Source organism: Pelobates fuscus, chromosome 5, assembly GCF_036172605.1.
Source record: "Pelobates fuscus isolate aPelFus1 chromosome 5, aPelFus1.pri, whole genome shotgun sequence".
Lineage (NCBI taxonomy): Eukaryota > Metazoa > Chordata > Amphibia > Anura > Pelobatidae > Pelobates > Pelobates fuscus.
The window spans coordinates 103,040,738-103,067,938 of NC_086321.1; positions in this window are offsets into that span (position 1 = coordinate 103,040,738).

Consider the following 27,201-nt stretch of genomic DNA (forward strand, 5'->3'; position numbering starts at 1 on the left):
AGTACCATACATGGGATGATATGATCTTTATAACCCGGATATTATACAAACAGATATAGGTATTACGGTAAGTATTTTAGTGAATATGTTGCATATTTTATTTAGGTGCAATAATTCAAAACTACTCACTTCACTGTTATACCGCTTAAAACGTGTCAAGTTCAGATTATTTTGAGACAGTTGGTCAGTAGGTCATTTCTTTGGCTTACTTCCTGGATGAAGAGCAAAAAGGGGCTGAGGGTAGAAAAATGTAATGGATAGAGCAACTATTGATGTCATGTTGATAGTATAAAGAAGATAAACTAAAGGAAAAAAATGTATGAAGATAATTGTATTTTTTATTATATGAGTAAGAAAAATAGAATGTAATTGGTGCAAACAGTTTGAAGTGATCTGATAAGGGAAAACGTGTGAGATTATAACGGCATGACAGAGACCTGAAGGGGCAAAACTGTAAACATATAATTCCACAATGACAGTAATAAATGCAATTTAAATACATCTTTAGCTTTGGAATATAACTTTAAATTACCAGGCACTTCATGTGGAAACCTTAATTACACCCATATAGCTATGAGTGTCTTAATGCATCTATTAGCAAGCAGATTCTCATACTTTTATAGTATACACTTCAGCCGTTGTGAATATTTCTCAAAACCTAGATCTGCTCTTATCCCAGTGAAGATCTGTCAGGTCTCAAGCAAAGTCCACTGCTATTTGCATTGCTATAATGTCATATTTGTATAAGCCCCGTTTTACTTTGAATTTTTTGGTGGGCTGCATGGGAGCAATGACAGACATATTAGCAGTGGAAGGAATGATGTCAGTTTCTTGTCTTTAGATCACCGGAAATGAACCCCCATCCTGGTAGAAATAATTGTGAATGAGAAAGGGGTTAGGTTTTTCAAATTCTAGATATTTACTTCACAAAATGAATGTGAATTAGTATGGTTATCACATATGCTCTTATGGGTTCACTGGCAAGTATTGGTGTTTGAGTACTTTATTCTCAAAAGCATAAGATTTCCACAGCTGACATGCTAAAAAGCCATAAAAAATCTAACCTTTTTCCAGAAAGTATTATTTCAATTTGCTCTGGCTTCTCAATCAAATAACATTAAGCAACCAAGGGGACAGTTATTCTACCTTTGCCAGGCTATCCCTCACTGCAAAGTGATCATGTGCCTTTGAAACCGTTCTGTTGCCAATGTTAGGATCCCCAAACCACAGGTTACAATATTGCATTCAATATAATTTGGGAACAGATACCCACTAACCTCAAGACCCTCCATTCTTAAAACCATTTAACCTAAGTCTACGTCAATGCAGTATCATTCATTAGCAATCAATGGTTTACATTTAAAATGTATTGTTTTTAATCCAGGATATTAAATATATAACTTATAAACCAATTGTGTAATAGAAACATTAATGCAGAAATCTCAGTCATTAACAAAAATAATAAAATAAGCATAGAAAAGAAAGAAAAGAAAACAGTTTTTCTCAAAAATAATGACTTCTTCTTTTAACTGTAATCCATTCTCAGAAAACAAATGACTCATTATACACAGCATTAATTGTATGTTAAAAGCATCAGTCATCTGAGCACAAAGGATCGTTTTACTAATCGGACAGAACCTGAGAAAACTGGAGACAGTTTGAAATAGTTCACTGACAAATAAAAAAGATGAGCAACAGTCAATATTTGCCCAGATTACTGATTCACCTTCTTGATTGCCTTGTCCAATTTAGTAAGAGGTTTTTCTTCCTATTTCAAACACTTGGCTATAGAGAAAAACAAATACTAAGGGTGAAAGATAACACTTTGGTACGAATTCTCATTTTATGACACTCATGTAGTCATTATAATGGAATGACCTTCCTTTGCTCCTTAACAAAGAGTAAAAAAGTCCAAATTAAGACACCAGGATAAGAGGAGATCATCATGTAGATATAAAGCAGTTCTGGTTCTTTGAAGATTCATAAGATTTTATCAGTCTCTAAATCATTTATGTGTTTGAACAATTGAGTCATTTGTTCAGAATGTGTAGAGTTTAACAAGTTGAATTTTGTCCGTTAATGATTAATAGATCTGTTAAAAAAGGGGGATTGTAGTGAGCACTGATACTGTTATCTGTTCCAGCTGATTACGGGAAAACAAGAGTAGTATTCATTACAGAAGGTCTTTCTTTTACTAAATAGTTGAAGATTTTGTGATCAAGTTTTTGAACTTCAATACGTTTTTTTGGTTTATAAAATACATTGAAATCTGTCAAGCTAATTCAATTTAATCATATGTTAGCAAATTAAAACAGAGATAGAGGAGTGCAAATATAGAAACAGTATACTTATTCACCCTTGGTCATCATCTGAATTTCACCTACATAAAAGAGTGAAAACATAGCATAATACTGTTTGACCAAATAATATCAACGGAAAGGGTGTAATTTTCCACTCACACTTTGCAGAGCCACGTAAAATCCCTTTCTTATTGTCTCCACTCCACCACTCCTCTGGATCACTCCACTGGTACCAGGAAAAACAGGGATGTAAAGTGCATAAAAGTGAAAAAAGCAAAGTTGGAGCACTTTTTTCACTTTTATGCACTTTACATCCCTGTTTTTATCTTATTTTTTATAATATTAAATTTTCCAAATTTTCCCATTTTCCTGGAGTTATTTTTATCTGCTGTTTTTCCTGGTACCAGTGGAGTGATCCGGAGGAGTGGTGGAGTGGTGACAATAAGAAAGGGATTTTCTCTAAGAACCAAAATAGTCAGAGCCTACTATACGTGGCTCTGCAAAGTGTGAGTGGAAAATTACACCCTTTCCTTTGATATTATTTGGTCAAACAGTATTATGCTATGATTTCACTCTTTTATGTAGGTGAAATTCAGATGATGACCATGGGTGAATAAGTATACTGTTTCTATATTTGCACTCCTCTATCTCTGTTTTAATTTGTATCTGTATTAGTGTTTTTTAAGTGGTTTTTAAACACTGGGGAGTTGCACCTGTACTTCTGATACTACTCTTACACCTTGTGTGATTTGCACTTTATTGTGTAAAATTAGTTTTATATGTTAGCAAATAATTACTTTTGAAATTTAGTACAGCAGACTATGTCAAAGAGAGATTCTAAAGTATTAATTAAAATGGAAAAAAAAAATTATGATGCTGAAAATCATAAGGGGGATGTAAAATGCTGTTTGGCAATGTGAGGCAAAACTAAAAGAAACATTTACTGAAATATGTAAAGTTTAACTAACTTAATAAAACAAAAACAAAAAAAAAATAGAAATAACGACACTGCAAGCGCTCAAAATCTACAGGAGGTTGCGTTAACTAACTTATTACCAAGGGATATTTTAACAAAGTGTTGGGATAAATCGAAAATGTATCAAACAAATACTTGAATGGCAGGGAGTAAGAATTACTCCTCACTCTTATATAGCTAAAACATTATTTACCATAGGTCTTATAGGTAAACCTACTCTTAGTTTGAATGATATTTAATGGATAATCCCCCACTCCTACTATTTCTTTTGGAGAAAACAAATTTATATATATAAATTTCCTTTATACCTACACTGTTTTATATCCCGTTATGATATATCCATGTGCGGAGGTGGACTATAGATGCAGGAATACTTGAAAAACTTAGCAAAGTTAGATGGTCATGAGAGAGGGTGTGAAATCATATACTATACTGGAGCTGTTATGATATTTAGTATGTTCCTTCCAATAACCTCTTGTCTCCCAGAGGGGTACATAATTGTACTAACATTTGGTTCAGATTGAAAAGCAATGCAAAATTGTACTGTAACCTCTAATAGTATCCAGTATTAGATATATTCTACTGCTCATCAGAATTGGATACAGATCAGCCACAACTTTAAAAACACCTGCCAAATATTGTGAAGGTCCCCCTCATGCTGCCAAATGAGCTCTAAAGTGTTGAGGCATGGATTCCACAAGACGTCTGAATGTGTCCTGTGGTATTTGGCACAAATACATTAGCAGCAGATCCGTTTTGCAAGTTGCATGGTGGGGCCTCCATGGAATCCGATTTGTTATTTCAGCACATCCCACAGAGGCTCAATAGGACTGCGATTTGGGGAATTTGGATGCCAAGGCAACACCTCTAACTCATTGTCATATTTATGTGGCAGGGTGCATTGTCCTGGCACGTTGTCTGCAACAATCTCTAGGTAGGTGGTACATATCAAACTAAGTTCCACATGAATGCCAGGGTCCAAAGTTTCCCAGCAGAACATTTCCCAGAGCATAACACTGCCTTCACCATAGTACATCCTGCTGCCATATCTTCCTCAGGTAAACAAAATATGTACCGGGCCATCCACCAGATCTAAAAGAAAATGTGAATAATCAGACCAGACAATCTTCTTCCACTGCTTAATGGTCCAGTTCTGTCATGCATGTCGACATTGAAAATGGTTTGGGTGGTAGACAGGGCTCATAATGGGCATGCTCACTGGCTTGTGGCTACGCAGCCCCATATGCAGCAAATATCAATGCACTGTGTGTTCTGATACCTTTCTAACATGGCCAGCATTATCAGCAATTTGAGCTAAAGTAGCTCTTCTGTGTGATGGGACCAGACAGGCTACTTTTCTCATCAATGAGCTTTGGGTATCCATGATCCTGACATCGGTTAGCCAGTTGTCCTTCCTTGTACCACTTGTAGTAGTTACTAACCACTGAATACCAGGAACCCCACAAGATTTGCTGTTTTGGAGATGCACTAACCCAGTCATTTAGCCATCACTATTTGGCTCTTGTCAAAGTCACTCAGATCTTTACTCTTGTCCATTTTTCCTGCATTCAAAACATAAAATTCAAGACCTGACTGTTCAATTGCTGCCTAATAAATGGCACCCCTAGACAAAGTTTATTTAAATTATATAATAAATGTTATTCAGTTCACCTGTCAGTGGGTATTAATGTTGTGACTGATCAGTGCACATCTGTAGACATGTCTGTTACAGAACACTTGTTAATAAGGTAGAACCAGAAAGTCCAGAACAAATTTGTATGCTATTGCTCTGAGGGGGATTGTTAGTGTGTACAATTTTTGTAAAATTTTTACATTTTTATCTGTCCATTGTGATTAACAAGTGTTAACAATTAGATTAAATTAGCAGGATTTATGTAGATAACAAAGCTATAGGGGATATGTGACGAAGGCTGTGCTCTAACAAGCTTAAAATCTATGAGGCTTTGACATAGACAGATTTTTATTGTTAGGTAGTCTGACCAGGTGTAAGGCAGTGATGTTACCACTGTTCTAACCAGTCAATACGAATGAGATAAAATTCCAGAATTGAATTTGCCTTGTGAAAAAAAAAAACAAATGTATTCCCAGTACACTTCAGCAGGCAGGAAATAAAATTCTGGTAAGAATTGCGATGCCTCTATAGGTTTACTGGTGATTTGTTTACAATATACACAGATATATGGAACTAGCTACCTAAAGTAGACATTGTCCTTCACACATCTGTGGATTATAAGTCCAGAATAATTTCAAATAAAATGAAGAAAATAACACATCACTGGTGTAAAGGTTTCCCGTGTTTTCTAGATAGTTTATGTGACAAACTCCCCTCTCCAAGTGAGTTTGTCATGAGCTCCTGGAGGAGCCTGCTTTCCAGCCTCCTGCCCCTGCAGGGAAACCTGTAAAAGACTACCAAACTTTACCGACCGTTAGCACTGATTTCATGGAACTGTTTTGGGCATAGGACTACGTGCACGGTCGGTCAAAATTATGACTTCCAGGAAATTCCTGAACCCCTGAACTGATAGAAACATAGAAACATAGAATGTGACAGCAGATAAGAACCATTCGGCCCATCTAGTCTGCCCAGTTTTCTAAATACTTTCATTAGTCCCTGGCATTATTTTATAGTTAGGATAGCCTTATGCCTATCCCACGCATGTTTAAACTCCTTTACTGTGTTAACCTCTACCACTTCAGCTGGAAGGCTATTCCATGCATCCACTACCCTCTCAGTAAAGTAATACTTCCTGATATTATTTTTAAACCTTTGTCCCTCTAATTTTAGACTATGTCCTCTGGTTGTGGTAGTTTTTCTTCTTTTAAATATAGTCTCCTCCTTTACTGTGTTGATTCCCTTTATGTATTTAAATGTTTTTATCATATCCCCCCTGTCTTGTCTTTCCACCAAGCTATACATGTTAAGATCCTTTAACCTTTCCTGGTAAGTTTTATCCTGCAATCCATGAACCAGTTTAGTAGCCCTTCTTTGAACTCTCTCTAAGGTATCAATATCCTTCTGAAGATATGGTCTCCAGTACTGTGTACAGTACTCCAAGTGAGGTCTCACCAGTGTTCTGTACAATGGCATGAGCACTTCCCTCTTTCTACTGCTAATACCTCTCCCTATGCAACCAAGCATTCTGCTAGCATTTCCTGCTGCTCTATTACATTGTCTGCCTACCTTCTCAGAAATAATCACCCCTAAATCCCTTTCCTCAGATGTTGAGGTTAGGACTCTATCAAATATTCTGTACTCTGCCCTTGGGTTTTTACGTCCAAGATGCATTATCTTGCACTTATCCACATTAAATGCCAGTTGCCACAACTCTGACCATTTTTCTAGTTTACCTAAATCATTTGCCATTTGGCTTATCCCTCCTGGAACATCAACCCTGTTACATATCTTAGTATCATCCGCAAAAAGACACACCTTACCATCAAGACCTTCTGCAATATCACTAATAAAAATATTAAAGAGAATGGGTCCAAGTACAGATCCCTGAGGTACCCCGCTGGTGACAAGCCCAAGCTTCGAATATACTCCATTGACTACAACCCTCTGTTGCCTGTCACTCAGCCACTGCCTCACCCATTTAACAATATTGGAATCCAAACGTAAAGATTGCAGTTTATTGATAAGCCTTCTATGTGCAACAGTGTCAAAAGCCTTACTGAAATCTAGGTAAGCAATGTCTACTGCACCACCTGATCTATAATTTTAGTTACCCAATCAAAAAAATCAATAAGATTAGTTTGGCATGATCTCCCTGAAGTAAACCCATGTTGTCTCTGATCTTGAAATCCATGTGTTTTTAGATGTTCAACAATCCTATCCTTTAACATGGTTTCCATCACTTTCCCCACTACTGAAGTAAGGCTTACTGGCCTATAGTTGCCCGACTCCTCCCTATTACCTTTCTTGTGAATGGGTACAACATTCGCTAACTTCCAATCTTCTGGGACTACTCCTGTTATCAATGATTGGTTAAATAAATCTGTTAATGGTTTTGCTAGTACACCACTAAGCTCTTTTAATAGCTTTGGGTGTATTCCATCAGGTCCCATTGACTTATTTGTCTTTACTTTTGACAGTTGAAATAGAACCTCTTCCTCTGTAAACTCACGTGTAATAAATTACTCATTTATCCTTTTTTTTAACAGAGGTCCCTTTCCTTCATTTTCAGCTGTAAATACCGAACAAAAATATTCATTGAGGCAGTCAGCTAGACCTTTATCCTCATCTACATACCTTCCTTCTTTTGTTTTTAATCTAACTAATCCTTGTTTTACTTTTCTTTTCTCATTTATGTATCTAAAAAAAGTTTTGTCCCCCTTTTTTACTGACTGTGCTATTTTCTCTTCTGTGTGTGATTTGGAAGCTCTTATAACTTGCTTAGCCTCTTTCTGCCTAATCTTATAGGTCATTCTGTCTTCCTCACTCTGGGTTTTTTTATAATTACTAAATGCTAATTTAGTAATTTTTGGTTATGTTGGTCACCCAGATCAGGGATGTAACATTTGTGGGGATATCATGTGTTTTGGAGTACTTTTGGGACTTTTTAGAAATGTATGTTTTTTTCTATGCTTGGAGATAATTGGATTAGAATTAGTACAGTAACTGATCCAATTATCTTCCAAGCAGAGGGGAGGGACCAACAAGGTCTATGTGGGCATACACCTTGCTTGGGGATTGTCATAAAAGGCCAGTGTGGCACCATTAAAATCTATTCCAGCTTACACTCCAAAACTGTGTGTCGTCCTGTTATTGGAGGGAAAGAAGATTTACTCATGTGTCTGCTGTTCCAGCTTGCAGGGGATTCAACGGGGAAAGTTCTTGTAAGGACTAGAGCTAATTCCCCATTCGGCTCTAGGAAGGAGCGATTCCAGGGCCCCAGCCAAGCTACGGCGACTGTGAGCAGAAGTGCTGCGGTTTGTCCCCTGTTTCAGCTAGGAAGCGGTCCTTGGCGGAGGTACCCAGCCAGGGGTACAGGGAGCTCCGTTACAGTTTATATTTAGTATTTTCACTTGTAAAGAAACAAAAGCCTAAAAGAAAACAAAAGCAAAGTATTGCAAACTTTTATTACAAACTTGTAACAGTGAGGGTGTTTTATCATTTAAAGTCTCATTTAACAGAATAAAAGTATGCTGAGATTCTGCAATATAATCAAGAGCTATTAAATCATGAGAAAATAGAGTTTCATTTTCAGAAATGAAAATATCTCCACCTCTGTTGACCTCAATAACAATTTTAAATCTGGAAGTGCTACTTTAAACTCTGAGTTACGTTTTTTAGTTTTAACTTACAAAATAAACACACAAGTAGAAAATTATTAGATGCAATCTTTCTTTTTTGTCCAAATACATACATTGCTATTATACACTGATAGAGTTTTTATAGAGTTTTGTAACAAGGGTTTGTTCAGCGCACTGTAGGAAATTAACTACAAACTGAAAATTCTCCTACGCGGGTGAGATTTAATCTTAGCTATTTTACTTTCTTCTATGAATTACCCGCAATATATTGTTTAGTTTGTCAATCCCGTAGACCGATTAAATTTTGTTTGTGAAATGCAAAAAAGAAAATGCATACATTTAATTTACACAGGACAAGGCCAATTATGGTCTTACGTGGTATTTTTTTTCTGGAGGGTGTTTTTGATGCCCACAGTTACTTTTTATGTAGATCACTTATTTCCAATTGTCGCTAAATTTAGTGATACATTAAGTGAAAACTCCTTAGATTTGTCCACATGACTATTGTATTATTGATATGAATTTCAAAGGCTTTGTATTATTATTATTATTATTTAGGGGGCCTAAAATTAACAATAAGGGGGGACCTATTGTCCCCCCTGGCCCCCACCCCTGAGCGGTGGGTGCCCTAAAAATAACAATAAGGGGGGGACCTACTGTCCCCCCCTGGCCCCCACCCCTGAGTGGGAGAAAGGAAAAGGGAAGTAATCTTCCCCTTGAAATAGCTCTGCCTGCAAGGGAGAAGATTTCCATGTCTGTTCAAATCACTGATGTAACCCTGGAGTAACCTTTAAATAAATAGACTTTTGGGACAGTATCACAATACTTTAAGCCAATCAGAGTGCTCTTTGTCATTTTACACAGCGTGGGGCAATTCCAAAGAACTTTCCCACGCTGTGTAAAATGACACAGAGCACTGTGATTGGATGGCTTGAAATCCATCCAATCACAGTGCTCTGTGTCATTTTACACAGCGTGGGAAAATTTAACTTTCCCACGTTGTGTAAAATGACACAGAGCACTGTGATTGGATGGATTTCAAGCCATCCAATCACACTGCTCTGTGTCATTTTACACAGCGTGGGAAAGTTCTTTGGAATTGTCCCACGCTGTGTAAAATGACAAAGAGCACTCTCATTGACTAAAGCCAGCCAATCAGAGTGTTCTTAGCCTAATTGCAGGGCGTGGCAAGGCTTTTTAAGCCTTCCCCCGCCCTGCAGAGCTCAGTCTGCGCGGAGCCCTCCATGGGTGAACATGGATTTTTTTTTGTGCGCTCGTTTTTTTCTTTTTTTTTTTTTATTGCGTCGGTTATTATGGTTTTTTATTTGCCCTTTTTTGGGGCTGAAAAAAGAAGATTGTAGAAGAAAGAAAACATTGAATGGTAAGTTGTTTTTATCTAATTTTGTTTTCACAGGTTTTAAGTTAAAGGTCCCCCCTCATTATATTTAGGGTGAGGGGGGTAGGTAGGAAGATAATTTTTTTTGGGGGGGAGGGGTGACTAGGGTCCCCCCCTTTGTATTTAGGGCCCCCACCCACCGCTCAGGGGTGGGGGCCGGGGGGACAATAGGTCCCCCCCTTATTGTTATTTTTAGGGCCCCCACCCACCGCTCAGGGGTAGGGGCCGGGGGGACAGTAGGTCTTCCTTATTGTTATTTTTAGGGCCCCCACCTGCTGCTCAGGGGAGAGGGCCGGGGTGGAGGACAATAGGTACCCCCCTATTGGTATTTAGGGGACCCTTTTTTTTTTAACAGTGAGCAGCCAGAGGCTGCTCACTGTTTAATAGACATGCCCCTACTCGCGGTATTGCGAGTAGGGGCACAATTTACTAATACTAAGTAATTTTTACTTAGTATTAGTAAATTTGGGCACAAAAAAAAAAAAAGGGGGTGGACCGAACATCGCATATGTTCGCCATCCGTGGCGAAAGCGAACATGCTATGTTCGCCAGGAACTATTTGCCAGCGAACCATTCGGGACATCACTACTGACAAACATGTAATTGTAACCAGACACGTTTGATACACAGCAACAGAGGGGTTGAGTGCCCTGCTCAATGAGCTAACATGCTAGAGGGAGTGGGGTAAAGTAACACAAAAGGTAAGGGAAGTATTAGGGAAGTAGATTGGCCAAAAAAGTTATACAGTCAAAAGTATTTTTGTTAGGAACATATTCGTATTCATTTATATAACAGAAACAAAGCATCTTAATTTCAACTTCTCCCTGCAACTTTAAGGTACTCATAATGAAGCCTGTGATTTGTCTGTTTTGCAAGCTCAGAGAGTCTGCAAAGGGAGGAAAGGGGGGTGGTTTTAACAATCATGTAAAACACTGAGGGCAATGTAGAGATGTGGGAGGTAGGACACAGTGGGAGAGAGGAAAAGGGAAGTAATCTTCCCCTTGTAATAGCTCTGCCTGCAAGGGAGAAGATTTCCATGTCTGTTCAAATCACTGAAGTAACCCTGGAGTAACCTTTAAATAAATAGACTTTTGGGACAGTATCACAATACTTTAATAAATTGCCCAAACACTTTAAGGCAAGGGTAACATATTTACCTCAAGACAGTTTTATATATTTATCTGACTTCGAGGAATTTTTGATGACTTTATAATGTAACGGATTCCAGGATTTTTTGTTGAGGGATGGGAAATATTAGAGACAATAGAGGTCTCTCACAATTCTGTTTAATGCAGTCATTAGACGTGCAATTCATTGAATTCTGAATTTAATTTTGTCTGGGTTCATCCAAATTCATTTGGAAGAGTCTTTATTTCGGAATCATGTACAAAATGAAATGAACCAAAAATGAATGAATTTGGAACACATTGAAATCAATTATATTTGATTAATTCATTTTTCATTAGGGTAGCAAATTATGGACTAAAAACAGCAACATTAAGAAAAAGAGCTTTCAACTGTTCAATAGATAGCTCTCTATTTTGGTACCCTTATGGGGGTATTGCCAGGACTAAGTTAGCGATTATGACTTTGTATGGCCAAAATGCTATGATCCCTACATATTATATAGTTACATAGCTGAAAAGAGACTTGTGACAAGTTCAGTCTTTCTCATATATGCTTTTGCTGTTGATCCCTAGACCTAGAAAGATAACTATTAGCTAGACATATTGATGCAGGAAGAAGCATGAATGTCTTATTGTGTGGACTTCTATTCAGTGGGAATTTCTTACTGGGTGATTTGAAGAGGGATGGCATTGCACCGTGTGCTGTGTTTGTTTTAGTTATTGTATGGTACTTTTGGAATGGATCTGTGTTTGTATGGCCATTCAATAGGTGTTAAGTGTATTTCTGTCATTATATGAGTCATCTATTGTCCTTTCCTAAGTCAGGATATTTGCTGATAAGGAGCTCCTACAAGATTGTGATTTACTTCCTTAGTTGAACAGCTGTCCTGGTCTGGTCGAGAAGGGGTGATGACCATAGCAGCAACCACTATAGGTTGGAACCCATAAATCATGACAACCAGAATACATACAAATCAAGGAAAAAAAACTAGTGTATTATAAAATGCAATAAACACAATAGGATCATATACAAAGCAGATAACTCAATAAGAAAATGCATCAGGGCCTTTGGATACAGGGAGCAGGACCTCAGGATTCAGGGAGCATGACGTCTGGATACAGGGAGCATGACCTCTGGATACAGGGAGCATGACCTCTGGATACAGGGAGCAGCAAGCTCTGGAACACAGAAGGTTACACAGGGACCAGACCAAAAACAATATGAATACACTGTCAAACAAAAAGGGGTTGAGTCTTAACTAAATATGGAGGAAAATAATTACAAGCTAGGGCAAGCTGAAAACAGTCGGGGTGCAGCAGCCTACAACAGCACAAAATAACGTTTTTTCACTGTGCGGTACTGCATCAGACTGACGAGAGAAAACAGAATCAGAGACAAAAATGCATTGTATGTTTATGCATGACTTACTATTATATAGTAAGTGAGTTTTCTGGTATAAATATGTGTGTTTCCTCAATAAAGGCAATCCTAATTTCACCCTTAACCGTGACTTGACTGGTTCTTTGGTGGAACTGCATTTCCCTGCATGAAGCTTAAGGCTGATTTCTGGGTTTCTGGGTATTAAGGCAATACACTGCGATAAAGACTATAATCGCTGAGTTTGGGTGCTGGTGGAAGACTTTGGATGTTGATAGAAAGAGGAAGCTGTGACTGGTGGAGATACCTAGCTAGGGTACAAGAAACTCTGTTACAAAGACCACTCAGAACACGAACATTAATGAACTGAAAGAAAACAAACTATTTTTTTTTCTTCCATGGACATCTCTAATAGTGATTAAGGGTAATTTCTTACTAGAAACTTTAATAAAATGTTAATTAACAAGGGTCAAAAGGAAAAGGCAAAGGAAGAGAGTACACTAATTGCAAAACTTTACATATGATACATCATCAGGTCACTCATAGAATTTAACAACGATGCATTAAGACAGTACTACAATCTTCACACTTTAGCCCTCTTATGCCCAGGACATTTATAATTACACTTGAGAAGGTTATGTAAGGTGTTATGATTAACTCTGGACATTAAAATGAGTAGTATAACATAGGGATCATCAAGAAGTATTAAGTTAAGCTAAATACAATTGCTATGGTATTCAAGCAGAAAACCAATCTGTGAATCAGTGAGATGCATAGCATCAAACATTGAAAGCAGTTTTGAGAATTTGGGATTAGATGGTTGTTAAATGGTAAGTAATAGGTAGGTGTCTGTAGTGGACCATATTCTAGTATATTGTTTCCTTTTAACCCCCAACATATAATTTGGAGGAAATGGTAGAGATTCCCTAAGGATCACTTACATTGTGTTCCAGAGGACACCCACATCATTTTTTAAAATCATCCACCCTCACCGCCGTGGGTGGGGGTGAAAAGCTTATTAACTTTCTTATGTTTTATGGTAAAGTCTTACAGAAACAGATGTATTTTATTTCTAGTAAAATGTTTATTCATAATTTAATATTGCATTTAAATGGCGGCATTATGGAAGCAAACCCTTCTTGCCATGTCATGTGTCATTGTCATGTAAAGTGGGCTCTTATGACAGCAACATTTTCAGCTTGAGACCCTTGCTAATACAAATCATGAGGTTTTATTTTATGACACAATGTTTTTTGAAGCATGTGGTAAAGAGACCCATAGTAGTTATGAATCTTGACAAAAATTAAAAACTTGTATTAGTTTACAGAAATTACATTTCCAACTGAATTATTGACAGCTCTGGCATGCACAATTTTTACACATTTCTGCAGTTACCTATATAATCCCACTTTCGGAACTAACAGTGGGTGTAGAGTCCTTTCTGCATCATAAACTTTGCAATAATGGTGGATAGAGTGACCCTTTTAAGTGGTAGGATTACACATGTAAAGATTGCATTGATCTGAAGTTACTGAGTGCAGGATCTTATTTTGTTGCTGTAATCCCTGTTTTGCCCTACTTCATCAAAACACAGCATGTGATAACTATTTCAAAGCAACATGTAAGAAAGAAAGAAAAAAAAAGAAAGATTTGTCTATAGATGGCTGTAAAGTTATATAAAAATGTTTTAAATGTTTACTGTATTATTTCTTTTAATTGTTATTTTCCTATTTTACAGAAATGTTGCAGTATTAAAGGGATACTATAATGTAAGGAGTACAAAGTTGTATTCCTTGCACTATAGTAGTCTCTGGTTCCCACCTCCTCCCCCCCCCCCCAGCATGTTAAGGGGGATGCCCCCCACTTCAGCCCCACTTCTCACCATCTTGGCCTTCTGTTTTCCCTCCCACCTGAGATGTCTCCACTGCACCATCACGCATTCCAAGTGCTAGCTGCTGTGCAGACTACACCGGTGCCGGTGGCCAGCAGATTGATGCAGGCATCCAGCTCTGTAAGTGATGGCAGCTTTGAGGCCATTGGCGCCAGGTGGCAGGCGGCATCACAGCAGTGGGCAGTGTCAGTGACACTTTTACCTACTATCACTGGGCCTTCCACTTTCCTCCACCAAACTTTGAATGCCCCAGTGTGTAAGGAATAATCTAGGGGGTAATTGCTCCTTTTGCCTCCCCTGTACCGAAGCCTATGCTGTCTAGGGAAGTAGCTGTGGGCTGGATAAGAAATTGTGGCAGGACAGATGTGGTCTGCGGGAAATAGATTGGAGACCCCTGTTATAATATAAAAAATTTTGAGTGGGTTTGTACTTGGGAAACTAGATACAGTTACAAAAGATGCTAGACTGTGTATTGTATAAGAGACAGGTTTTATTTACGCAAGTGCAGACAGAAAAGGATAATACACAGGGTTATTCGCTAAAGTCTGAATAGCTCCTAACTAAATAGGACAAAATCATCCGGCTGCATACAGACCAGTCCTCTCCCTTCTACTTGCCAGTTATACCTCTCTCCCTTTAGGAGATTGCTGTGTTTAGTCTTTAAAGGACCACTCTAGTGCCAGGAAAGCATACTCGTTTTCCTGGCACTAGAGTGCCCTGAGGGTGCCCCCACCCTCAGGGACCCCCTCCCGCCCGGCTCTGGAAAGGGGAAAGGGGTTAAATCTTACCTTTTTCCAGCGCTGGGCGGAGAGATCTCCTCCTGCTCTCCTCCTCCGATCCTCCCCGTCGGCTGAATGCGCACGCGCGGCAAGAGCTGCGCGCGCATTCAGCCGGTCACATAGGAAAGCATTCATAATGCTTTCCTATGGACGCTTGCGTGCTCTCACTGTGATTTTCACAGTGAGAATCACGCAAGCGCCTCTAGCGGCTGTCAGTGAGACAGCCACTAGAGGACATAGGGGGAAGGCTTAACCCATTCATAAACATAGCAGTTTCTCTGAAACTGCTATGTTTATGAAAAAATGGGTTAACCCTAGAAGGACCTGGCACGCAGACCACCTCATTAAGCTGAAGTGGTCTGGGTGCCTAGAGTGGTCCTTTAAGGGATGGGGTCATGGACAGATCAGGCTCCTTCAGACTAAATATAGTGATCCAACATGCTCCCATTCATCTGTAATATTGGATGAACTTCTGTACAATGGTTAGTAACTTATTGAGTGATATTTTTAAATGTATTATAAAGACTAATGTTGTATTAGCAAATAGGCCAATATGTATGTAAAATATTTTTTAAAATATATTGTGATCAGGTTTTAGTACTTATTTAATGAATAAATACCCACAAATCTTTTAAATCTTATGAATCTCATCGCATGTGGCTGTTTGTAAGTGGGAATCAATAAAAACTGAATACATTCTCTGTTTGAAAAAGTATACTTTCCAAAAACATTTACACTTACTGCTTGTTGTCTGTTAGATACGGTTCTCAATATTTTAAGTTCAGAAAGTTGACAGGACATTATTATTGCTTTTACATATAAAGTCAAACGAGACAAATTCCCTTCTTGCCCATATCTGTATCACATGTGCTGGATTAAAATTACCTTAAGTAATTGACTAAAAAAAGAGAATGTAAGTGCAAAAATGTGAACACTATAACAAAAAAAAGTGAACACAAGGTTAATGTAAAACCACAGCGCCCTCTGCAGTGAATTACATCATACAGAGGTAACAAAAAAAAATGGGAAAAATTGCAAAGAAACACACACACACACATACACACACACACACACACACACTAACAAGCTCACACATTTAATAGTTAGGTTTTTTTTTTTTTTTTTTAAACACCTGACTTAATAATAGAGGTTTATTTACAGTGTATGTTCATACATTGCATAAGCCATAAGCATTGCAAAGAGCTCAAGAAGGATGGATTTCCCAAGAAAGTTGGTTCGTCTTATTAAAGCAGGCATCAGGTTGTTAGATTAGGACTTGCCAAAATGGGTTACAAATCCTTTTTTTTACAATATTATGCTGGTGAGATAACAGTTACCAGTCAGTTAGACTTAAGTTTTATTTACCTTGCTAATGGTAGGCTGTAATAACCAAATTAGAAAAATATCTCCAGCGTAACTTTTTTTCCATATGAACATTTTTATGCTACAGTTTAAAATTTGGTTGTCAATTCTCCACAGTTCCCGAGTTAGTAAACATATTAAAAGACTATGCCTAGCTAAACTCCCGGCAACAGATTTCTCACTATGGACCAAGAAGCTAAACCAACAATGAGGAGACCTAATAGGTCTAACTAAAGTGCATATTTAAATGTGCAGATCATCTTTTTCAATTCTGTATTGCATGATGGGTGATACATTTTGTAATTTGTTTTCTGCAATATACAATTTGAATAATACTATGCAGAGACACTAAACTCCGAGCAGCACTGGGACATGCATTACGTTCCCCAGCTTATCCAAGATTAGAAGAACCAAGACTGTATGCAGTGAGGGCCACATAGGCATTGTTTTACATGATATAAGCATTTTTGGGAAGCTACTTTCCATTAAATAGCCTCATATTCCTTATAAATAGAGCTCTTGCAAGCAGAGATTTTGTATATTTTTAATTTTGGTTTTGTTAAACTAAAAACATATATTACAAAAACGTGTTTCTTTTTTCAATTCTTTATTTTACTTGTGCATAGAGTAACAGATTTTTGTAGCGCCACAACAGCGGGTACAATAACAATATGGCAGTAGCAATTTGTAACATGGCAGATAAGACAGCACATTTTATATTTAGTGAAGGTAGTGGTCCAGAAGTTTGTAGGTGAATTACAGTTATACAAAGTTACATCTGTGTGTTGTAAACGTAAGCATGTAGGGAACATGAGGTGTAGTGCCCAATATGTTTATAAACCAGCCCTTATAGGATGAGCTATCCCGTCATAAGGTAAATGTGTTATTCTCTGATTGACACAGGTAGCTAAATGTAATGGGAATAGAGGATAGGGCTAGAGGATGTTAGTGTGGAACCTTAGTCGCATTTCTTCTGGGGTTGTGGTGGTCTGTTTGCTAGTCTAGCTTGTGGGGTTCCGGCCCAGGTGTGTTGTGTGGGCCTTAGTTCCCCCGATTCGCGGGGTGGTATATGGGGGACGATATCAGACGGTCTTGTAGGAGTGATAGTGTGTAGTGACTGAACAATTGGTTGGGCCTCTGAGGTTTGTATAGTAGCGTCAGGAGCATGTGAAAATAGCAACGTGGAAGCGGTCAGCGTGTGTTACACGAAAACATTAAACAAGAACATTAAACAAGATTGCCTATGGGGGTAATTCCAAATGCATTAATATATGTAATGGCATATGGTGGAAATTTTTTTGAACAGTTGTGGTATCATTAAATTAGAAACCTTATACAGTCCAGGTCATATTCAAGTGACAGTGTCCCGTTCCCCTCCGGGAATGAAAGGAGGTATGTTGTTCACGTCCCATACTCTTTGGGGTAGAGTCGCTGGGTCGGGCACAGGCAGGCCTAGGGCTTGTAAAAATTGCAGGCCCTCGGAAGGGTTGGTAGCTTTGAAGGTTTTTCCCTCTTTGGTGCACAGCAGTGCTCTTGAGTTAGTCCATCTATAAGGGAGACAAGCGGTTTGCAGGGGCTGCGTGATAGGGCGCATTGTTTTCCGCCACAGGAGTGTGGTTTTACTTAGATCTTGATAAAATGTGAGTGAGTGAGTCTCGAACTGGAATGGGGTTTTCCCCCGCAGTGCCTGCAGTAATCATTGTTTATCCACAAAGGATCGACAGCAGAGTATAACATCCCTAGGCTGGGAGTTTGGCGTTTGCAAGGGTGTTGCAATGCGGTATAGTGCGATGAGGTGAGGTAGTTCTTCTGCTATTACAGTGTCCTCTACTCCTCTTATCTTGATGTTGTTTTGTCTGCTTTTATCTTCCAATGCATCCATTCTGGCTGCTATTTGGGAGTGGGAGGTTTGTAGCTGCTTTATAGATTCCCCTTTATGTCCGCAGAGTCCTCCTCAGATACTCGGAGGCATTCCGTTATAGCTTGCATCTCTGCTTTAACCAGGTTGAGTTCTGCAAAGAACATGTCCTGGAAGTGTGCCAGGAGATCATGGATGTCCCGTTTTGTCACAGGTGGTTCCGTTTCAGGCATAGCCTGTGCTCCATTCCCAGGTACCATATCCACCACTGGGTCAGTTGTAGTTTCCTGCCGGGGGGATGAAGGCTCCCACGTGCGGGACGTCGAGGCCAGCATCTGGCTGATATCATGGTTTGAGGCAGCCGTTGCCGGAGCCGGTTTTTGTGATTTGCGGCCCATCGAGGGTTCGGGTATGCCCAAGGTATGTCGGCTGCTTGTGGGTCTGTGTCCCAGAAGTCTCTGTACCAGGAGGTAATACGTGGCTGCCGCGGGAATCCCGCTCGGTAGGCCCGAGGCACTTTGCGCCGCATTTTCGTGCCCGACGGGCATTAAAAGGCATCCACAGGTCCGGTATGCGGACCCCAATGCAAGGATCGCTATTGCGGCTCTGGATTTATGGCGTGACGCCGAGTATTGGCGATTTCTTGGGCGATGATCGAGGAGCTGGGTGAAATGGCGTCTGCTCCTGAACGCCGTTAGCTCCGCCCCCCCAAAAACGTGTTGTTTTATGTATGTACATTCCAGAATCTGAAATCTTGCTAGGTAAAAAATATCAAATAATCTATAACACGCTTTATCCCTCCACTAATTTTTAACACACAATTTGTGACTTAAAGCCAAATTGTCAAACTAAGAAATTTGCAATATGATTCTCATTTCTCCACAGTTTCATTTTTAAAAAATAAAGCAAATATATATTTTCAACACATAGCACTCAGTACTAATGAATGGTTTACATTATGTGAAGGATATAGTACATAGTAAATTATTGTACAATATACAAAATAGAGATTAGACTAATTTTCTGTTCTAGTATCTCGATTATTAGCATTGACTTCTACGATACAACACATTTCCCACAAGATGAATGAAAGAGCAATCTTTCAATGCCTGTTAGTAACACGGACAATGCTGTTTGATTTAGGTCTGTTCTGGATGAACAGACTGTATACAGTGTGTAAGTGGATATTTGGCTTTCCAAGATCACTGGTTACACAGCTTCATATTAAATAACCTTATTCAATATGCTGTATGCTAAACAAACATAAAATTACAAAATAACACTTGATTAAATGGGTACAAACACATTGAAAGGAATTGGATCAAGAGGTGATTGAGACCTTCTGTAACCAAAATAACAGCAATATCCGAGTCTACAGTTAAAAGAAACTGGTACAATAATCAAGGAATCACATTGACTGCTGTACTGCATATTTCTAAAACAAAGTCTGAGTTTTCCTCATTGTAGCAGCTGGTCAATCTATTTTACCACCACTATGATTGTTCTATGGGCTGTCCTGTTCAAATAATCGTTATTATTATTGTCATTAATTTGACCTATAAAGTGCCAATATTTTCTATAATAGTATACGATTAGTATGCAAATGAAATCAAATAAATTTTCAAAGTCAGTCTAGAAGCCAAAAGAAATAGCAAGCTAAACAATATAGTTGTTTTTTTTTTTTTACGTTTATTTAGGTGTAACTTTTCCAAATATATATTTACTATATATTTTATTTTGTCATTACCCATATATAATCCTCTAGCATGTAAGCTCATTGAGCAGGGCCCTCCACCTCTCTGTTCCTGTACGTCCAGTTGTCTGGTTACAAGTGGTCTGTTAGTCCACCCATTGTACAGCGCTACGGAATCTGATGGCACTATATACATAATAAAATAATAATAATAATTACCCATATCAATTATAGCCTAATTTACCATAAACTAGTCATTTTCACTCTGACTTCAAACTAATCTTTCCAACTTAATTAAATAACCGATACATCGGTCTTATAAACCTATTTATACGATGGCTGAACATGCATTCTGCTTCCTGAAAACTGTAAACTGAAAATTGGCATTTGTAAATCTAAAGCTAAAACATTCTCCGACTCCCAAGTTGGGAATTTTGGCTCACACTTTGCAGATAATTTCTCAATTCATTAGAATTCATTGTCTAGTGGATAATCCAAGCTGTAATTGTCATGCTTCCCGATGCATATTGCAAGCAAACAAAATAAGTTTGTATTTACAGTTCAGCTCAAATCTCACACAGAACATGACAAAGTGTTTTTGAAAAAAAGATAACATTTTTGATTAAGACAAGAAGATAAAGAGAAACAGATATATTTACAAAGGTTTCACTTTAACTTTTCCAGTACAATTCTAGTCACTCACAAACAACAATTGTTTAAGCAAATGTTTATCTTTTTTACGATATCCTTGAAAAACACAGTAATGTTGGTTAGTTAAGTAGGGGTGTCATTTAGACAAGAACACTGCATTCACTTGTTGGAAACTAGGAGGTTTTATTTTCAAAAGTCCATTAATGCAATAGCCTTTATCTCTGCACAACTTTAACCCTGTAGGGCTGCAAGGTCACAATAGGTTCACCTGATCCTTTTATCTGAAACATTTGAAACCAATCCTGATGTCATCACATCTGTTAAATTACAAGATTGGATTTCACAATCACACTTCCCTGTGCCCTAGTTCAGTGCACCTGGATTATAATAAAACTTGATAGCCTACAGATTTTAGGAATCCCAGAAGACTCATATAACATTGTCAATTATTCTTTCTATGCTTTCATATTCATTGATTAATAGAGGTTATTCCTCCTTTCACTTAGCATTTCGCTTCTTTACAGATTAACAGAGGAGTTTTTATGTTGCTCTTGTGGTTTAATGCTTAGCAATCCCCTATAAAATTTGTAAAGGTACATGCTTGCATTTGATCTTTAACATATATATTTATTGTAATTATTTGTTTACGCTTTTTTGCCATTTTATAAAGTTTTATACATTTTATAAAAACGAATTGTTTTTTAATTGACAGTATTAAAATAGCAACATGTAACTATAGATGGTTCACAGTGATCATAAAACAATGACACTTTTGTGTCTTAGTAGTTTAGGTTATGGTATTATGGTATATGTATGACAGGTTTGAGGATGCCACTGTGTCCAAAGCTTTTGAAATTACATTTTGTAAATGTACAATAACTAATAAATCAACCACCCAAGAGGAACATTGATTCCCGCAGGTTAGTTGTTAACAAGCAACAACGTTATGTAGAGGGAACTGGGATTTCAGGTACCGGAGGTGGATATAAATTAATGTCTCTTTCTAATTCAGGTAAATGTCCAAAATCAAAAGTTTGGGTTGTCGTACATAACCCAGAGACATGTTCTGCCTTGATTATTGTTGATACTAGGCCCAGGACTGCATTACCCCACCACTTATTTGGGGTTCTTGAACCTCAGATCCCCTCATGTGACTAGATATGAGAGGCAAGCTCAGGCAGATGCAACTGGATGCACCAGATCCAGGTACCTTAACTTGCAAGGTGCTTTAAGCCTCAGGCCAAGACTGACATAGAGCATATTGTGTGCTACTCTTTCAATTCAGCTATCTCCTGCTATCTACTGTATAGCTATTGCTAAATTGTAAGATTTGCGTGCTCTCTGTTTCTTTCACATCAATCTGTGTTCATTTTAATGATATTTACCTTTTGTATTGGTCTGTGGACATCATACTGTCTGTTTTTTTTCACAATTTTACAGCGCTACAGAATATATTTCGAGCATTGTAAATGACAATAATAAGAGAAATAAAATTGCCTGTTCAGTTCCCAATTCAATTTAATTCCTGGTTTGGTGAATCACCCTGCTTGTCATATTCACTCGTCTAATCATTTACTGCACCATAGTTACATTCACATACCCGGAGGGCACAAACGCTTTATTTCTCACTTAGTCTACTAACCTACTCATAGTCTGCCATCTATGATTGACCCAGTCATATAAAACCACCGTCCCACTGTCACAGACACAAATTACTCAGAGATGAACAGAACTTTATGATAGATGACAGAGATATGGCGTAGAGAGAGATTAGAACTTTGTGTTGGACTGAATATGTATGTGAGAACACCTTACCAATGAAGCTTAGCCAACCCAAAGACTAGTTTAGTATTCAAAAATGAGTTTACAAGCAACTGAAGTGCCTCAATTCCTAGTAAAAACTTTCACTTAGATGTCTAAGGAATATTTTATGTTATAAGTGGGAAAGGTTTGTGACATTTAAAATCCATAAAATGTAAAACAAGATGTGCAAATGTTAATTTGGCCACAGCTACAGGTGTCAAAAAAAACAAACCTGAAACCAGGTGTCACTGACCCTTGGCTCACCCGTACAGGGTATTAGTGTTTATTTCTTTTGTTTTGGATGGCCGCTAGTCAATAAGTCCAGCAGGGCTTCAGCAAACTCCCACTAGACACATTACTAGAGGACAAATGGAGAGAGCCAAAATGGAGCATAGACATAGGGAGAGAGACTCAAGGGAAGTTAAAGGTTGGGAAAGACACACAATGTGTATTATAGGAGGTATGGAGAGCGAGAGAGAGAGACACAAACGGGCAAAAAAAGATTTTCAATCAAATGAGATGCTTTCTTACAAAGATCTAATCTTTTTTATTATTATTAATATTATTATTATTATTATTGCTATTATAATTGACACCAACATATTCTGCAGCACTTTACAATTTACAAAAAAACAAAACAATTGATAAACCGTGCTTAGTAAGTATGGTATATATCCCTTCCAAGTGAAAGATATAATATATATATATATATAAACTGAAAAAATCAAGATGCACTCACAGGTCTTCACACAGAATGTACAGTCTATTACATCAAATCTCAATCTTAGCAACAATTAAAAACAAAGCAAGAGTTCAAACATATTCATGTATCAATGTATTAACAAAAAAGAAAAGGAAATAGTACTCTAATCCTTAAAGGGAAAGCATATATGATAATGACTCATATATGAGAGAAATAGTACTCTAATAATAATTAAAGAAGATAGCTAAGAGCTATGTACGGACCAGCTCTATCATATAATAAGAGACAAAACATATGCAGGTAACTTTGAAGGTAACTTTTATTTGCAAACATCTGGGACTGCTATGGGGGCGGCTATGGCTCCCTCATATGCCAATATCTTTATGTCATGGTTGGAACAACAATATATCTTTTCAACATATGCAAAGAAAATATTCAAATACTTCCGATTTGTGGATGACATCCTTCTCTTATGGACTACTTCTCAGCAGGAATTGGAAGAAATGGTACAACAACTGAACATGTTACCGACTACAATAAAATTCACTCTGAATCAGAATCATGATCAGATTCATTTTCTGGACATTCTTTTATACAAAAAAACAGGTGAAATTGGCTACACCCTACATCGAAAAGAAACCGACAGAAACACCATTCTTTCAGCTACTAGCTTCCATCCCCAACACTTTAAGGACTCCCTTCCTATTTTGCAGTTCCTTAGAATCCTGCGTTATAATGGTGACATCCCTCAAATGAACTCTCAATTGGCTGAAATGAAGCAACGCTTTATTGATAGGGGATATGCCCCACGTACATTGGACATTGCGGAACAGAGAGCTAGAGAACGCCTGGGTTCTGAGAAAAACATAAAATCTATGAAGACACAGCTATTTCTACCCATGACTTACCATACAGCAACTGTAAAAATAAAAAATACTATACAAAGACATTGGGATATGATACAAGCGGACAATAATCTTCCCTCAGTTTTTCAACAACGACCTATGATCAGTTACAGAAGGAATCGGAACCTCAGGGACCTACTTGTTCGTAATGATCCTACACATTGTTACAAGAAAAAAAACATGGATTATAAAGAAGGGCTGCTTTAAGTGCACTGGATGTGTGACTTGTAGCCACATGTTAACAAGTACCTCCTTTGCCCATCCGCATACGGGCAAACGAATACCGATCAGTCATCATATTACTTGTACCACGGATCATGTCATCTATATGGTGACAAGTCCGTGTGGACTATCTTACGTCGGCAAGACTGACCTTACTCTACGCGACAGGATCAGAGGACACCGATCAGGGATTATGACGGCATACGGTGACCAGATTACCGAAAAAACTGTGGCCAAACACTTTTTGGCCATGCAACACCATCTACCCACACTTAAATTTATTGGTATTGATCATGTTCCTCTGCTGGATCGAGGGGGAGATAGATCTAAAACTCTCTTACAGAGAGAGGCCTATTGGATCCATTATCTGGACACAGTTACCCCCAGAGGTTTAAATGAAAACATTGTGTACACATTGTTTTTGTGATTATAGTTTTACATTCATCAGCATTATTGGATATACTATAGGGACATCATATAAAAAAATAAAAAAATAAATCCTGTTTGCTATTGTGCATATTTTTATTTTTTAGACAATTCATTTTGTCTATAACAGCAATTTTTTTCTTTCTTTTTTTCTCTGTTTTTTCTTTTTTTCCTTTTCTGTGGTTGTATGCAAATGTGTCCTAAACTACGTATTTGTATTAGATGCAGTGAGGCTTCTAAGCTCTTGATGGATGATTAACATCAGTATTGTTCTTTTTTCTTTTTCTTTTTCTTTCCTTATTAATATATATTTTTGTAGCGATTTACACAGCATCTAACCAATATTTCGTAGTATTTATTGGTTCTATATGTTTTTTAGGATTTAATTCCCCTCTTTTTGATACACACTTTACCATTTTCTGATGTAGACAGCAATCATATGCTACAGTGGATTTTTCTATGGTGAAACTGATTTAGCGATTAGCAAACAGATTTTTTATTTATAAGTGCTGTTTATTTATTTATTTGGTGCACCTATATGCTGCCAGTTCCTTGATATATTTGTGTTCATTATATCAGACATGGTTTCTCTATTCACTTAGGCCTGTAACCCGCATATGTTTTGTCTCTTATTATATGATAGAGCTGGTCCGTACATAGCTCTTAGCTATCTTCTTTAATTATTATTAGAGTACTGTTTCTCTCATATATGAGTCATTGTCATATATGCTTTCCCTTTAAGGATTAGAGTACTATTTCCTTTTCTTTTTTGTTAATACATTGATGCATGAATATGTTTGAACTCTTGCTTTGTTTTTAATTGTTGCTAAGATTGAGATTTGATGTAATAGACTGTACATTCTGTGTGTAGTTGTTTTTTCACTTATGTGGCACTATCACTTTATTTGCACGTTATAGCACTGTTTTTTTTTTTATTCACTCTATTTACATTTATTTCTGGCACCATTTATCAGTCTATTATGTTGATAGTTAATACTATCAACTTTCCCTCACATTAGCTCCTATCTTCTGCGCTCGGCAAGTGCCATTCTTTCTGTGTATTCTCACTATGGCAACCAGTCCTCTCCGTCGGACGTCCCGATCACGTGACGTTCCGTGCGGCTTCCAATCACTTCCGGGTACTAACGGGCAGACACTCTCCACTTCACTGCTCTATTGGGTAAGTTCACATTTACATATTTTTATATTTGATATATATACACTTGATTGTTATGCATCTAATGATCTTGAAAAAGACCCGGCAGGGTCGAAACGTCGATTGATTTTTTTTGTATACCCCACATGGATTAATAAAGCACCATCTTTTCCTTATATTTGAAGACCTGTGAGTGCATCTTGATTTTTTCAGTTTATATATTTGACGCCAAAGATTTGCACCCAGGCAAGATATACATTGTTGCCCTTTTCTAAGGAGAGTGCCAAGCTTTCATCTTTATATATATATATATATATATATATATATATATATATATACATACTGAACAAAATTATTAACGGAACACTTGTTTTTGCCCCCATTTTTCATGAGCCGAACTCAAAGATCTAAGACTTTTTCTATGTACACAAAAGACCTATTTCTCTCAAATATTACTCATAAATCTGTCTAAATCTGTGTTCGTGAGCACTTCTCCTTTGCCGAGATAATCCATCCACCTAACAGGTGTGGCATATCAATATTATTGCACAGGTGTGCCTTAGGCTGGCCACAAAAAATGGCCACTCTTAAATGTGCAGTTTTATCACACAGCACAATGCCACAGATGTTGCAAGCTTTGAGGCAGCGTGCAATTGGCATGCTGACTGCAGGAATGTCCACCAGAGCTGTTGCCCGTTAATTGGATGTTCATTTCTCTACCATAAGCCATCTCCAAGGTGTTTCAGAGAATTTGGCAGTACATCCAACCGGCCTCACAACCGCACACCACATGTAACCACACTAACCCAGGACCTTCACACCAGCATCTTTACCTCCAAGATTGTCTGAGACCAGCCACCCAGACAGCTGCTGTAATAATCGGTTTGCATAACCAAATAATTTCTGCACAAGCTGTCAGAAACCGTCTCAGGGAAGCTCATCTGCATGCTCGTCATTCTCATCGGGGTCTCGATCTGATTACAGTTCGTTGTCGTAACTGACTTGAGTAGGCAATTGCTCACATTCGATGGCGTCTGACACTTTGGAGAGGTGTTCTGTTCACGAATGAATCCCGGTTTTCACTGTACAGGACAGATGGCAAACAGCGTGTATGGAATCATGTGGGTTAGCAGCTAGCTGATGTCAACGTTGTGGATCGAGTGGCCCATGGTGGTGGTGAGGCTATGGTATGGGCAGGCATATGTTACGGACAACGAACACAGGTGCCTTTTATTAATGACATTTTGAATGCACAGAGATACCGTGATGAGATCCTGAGGCCTATTGTTGTGCCATTCATC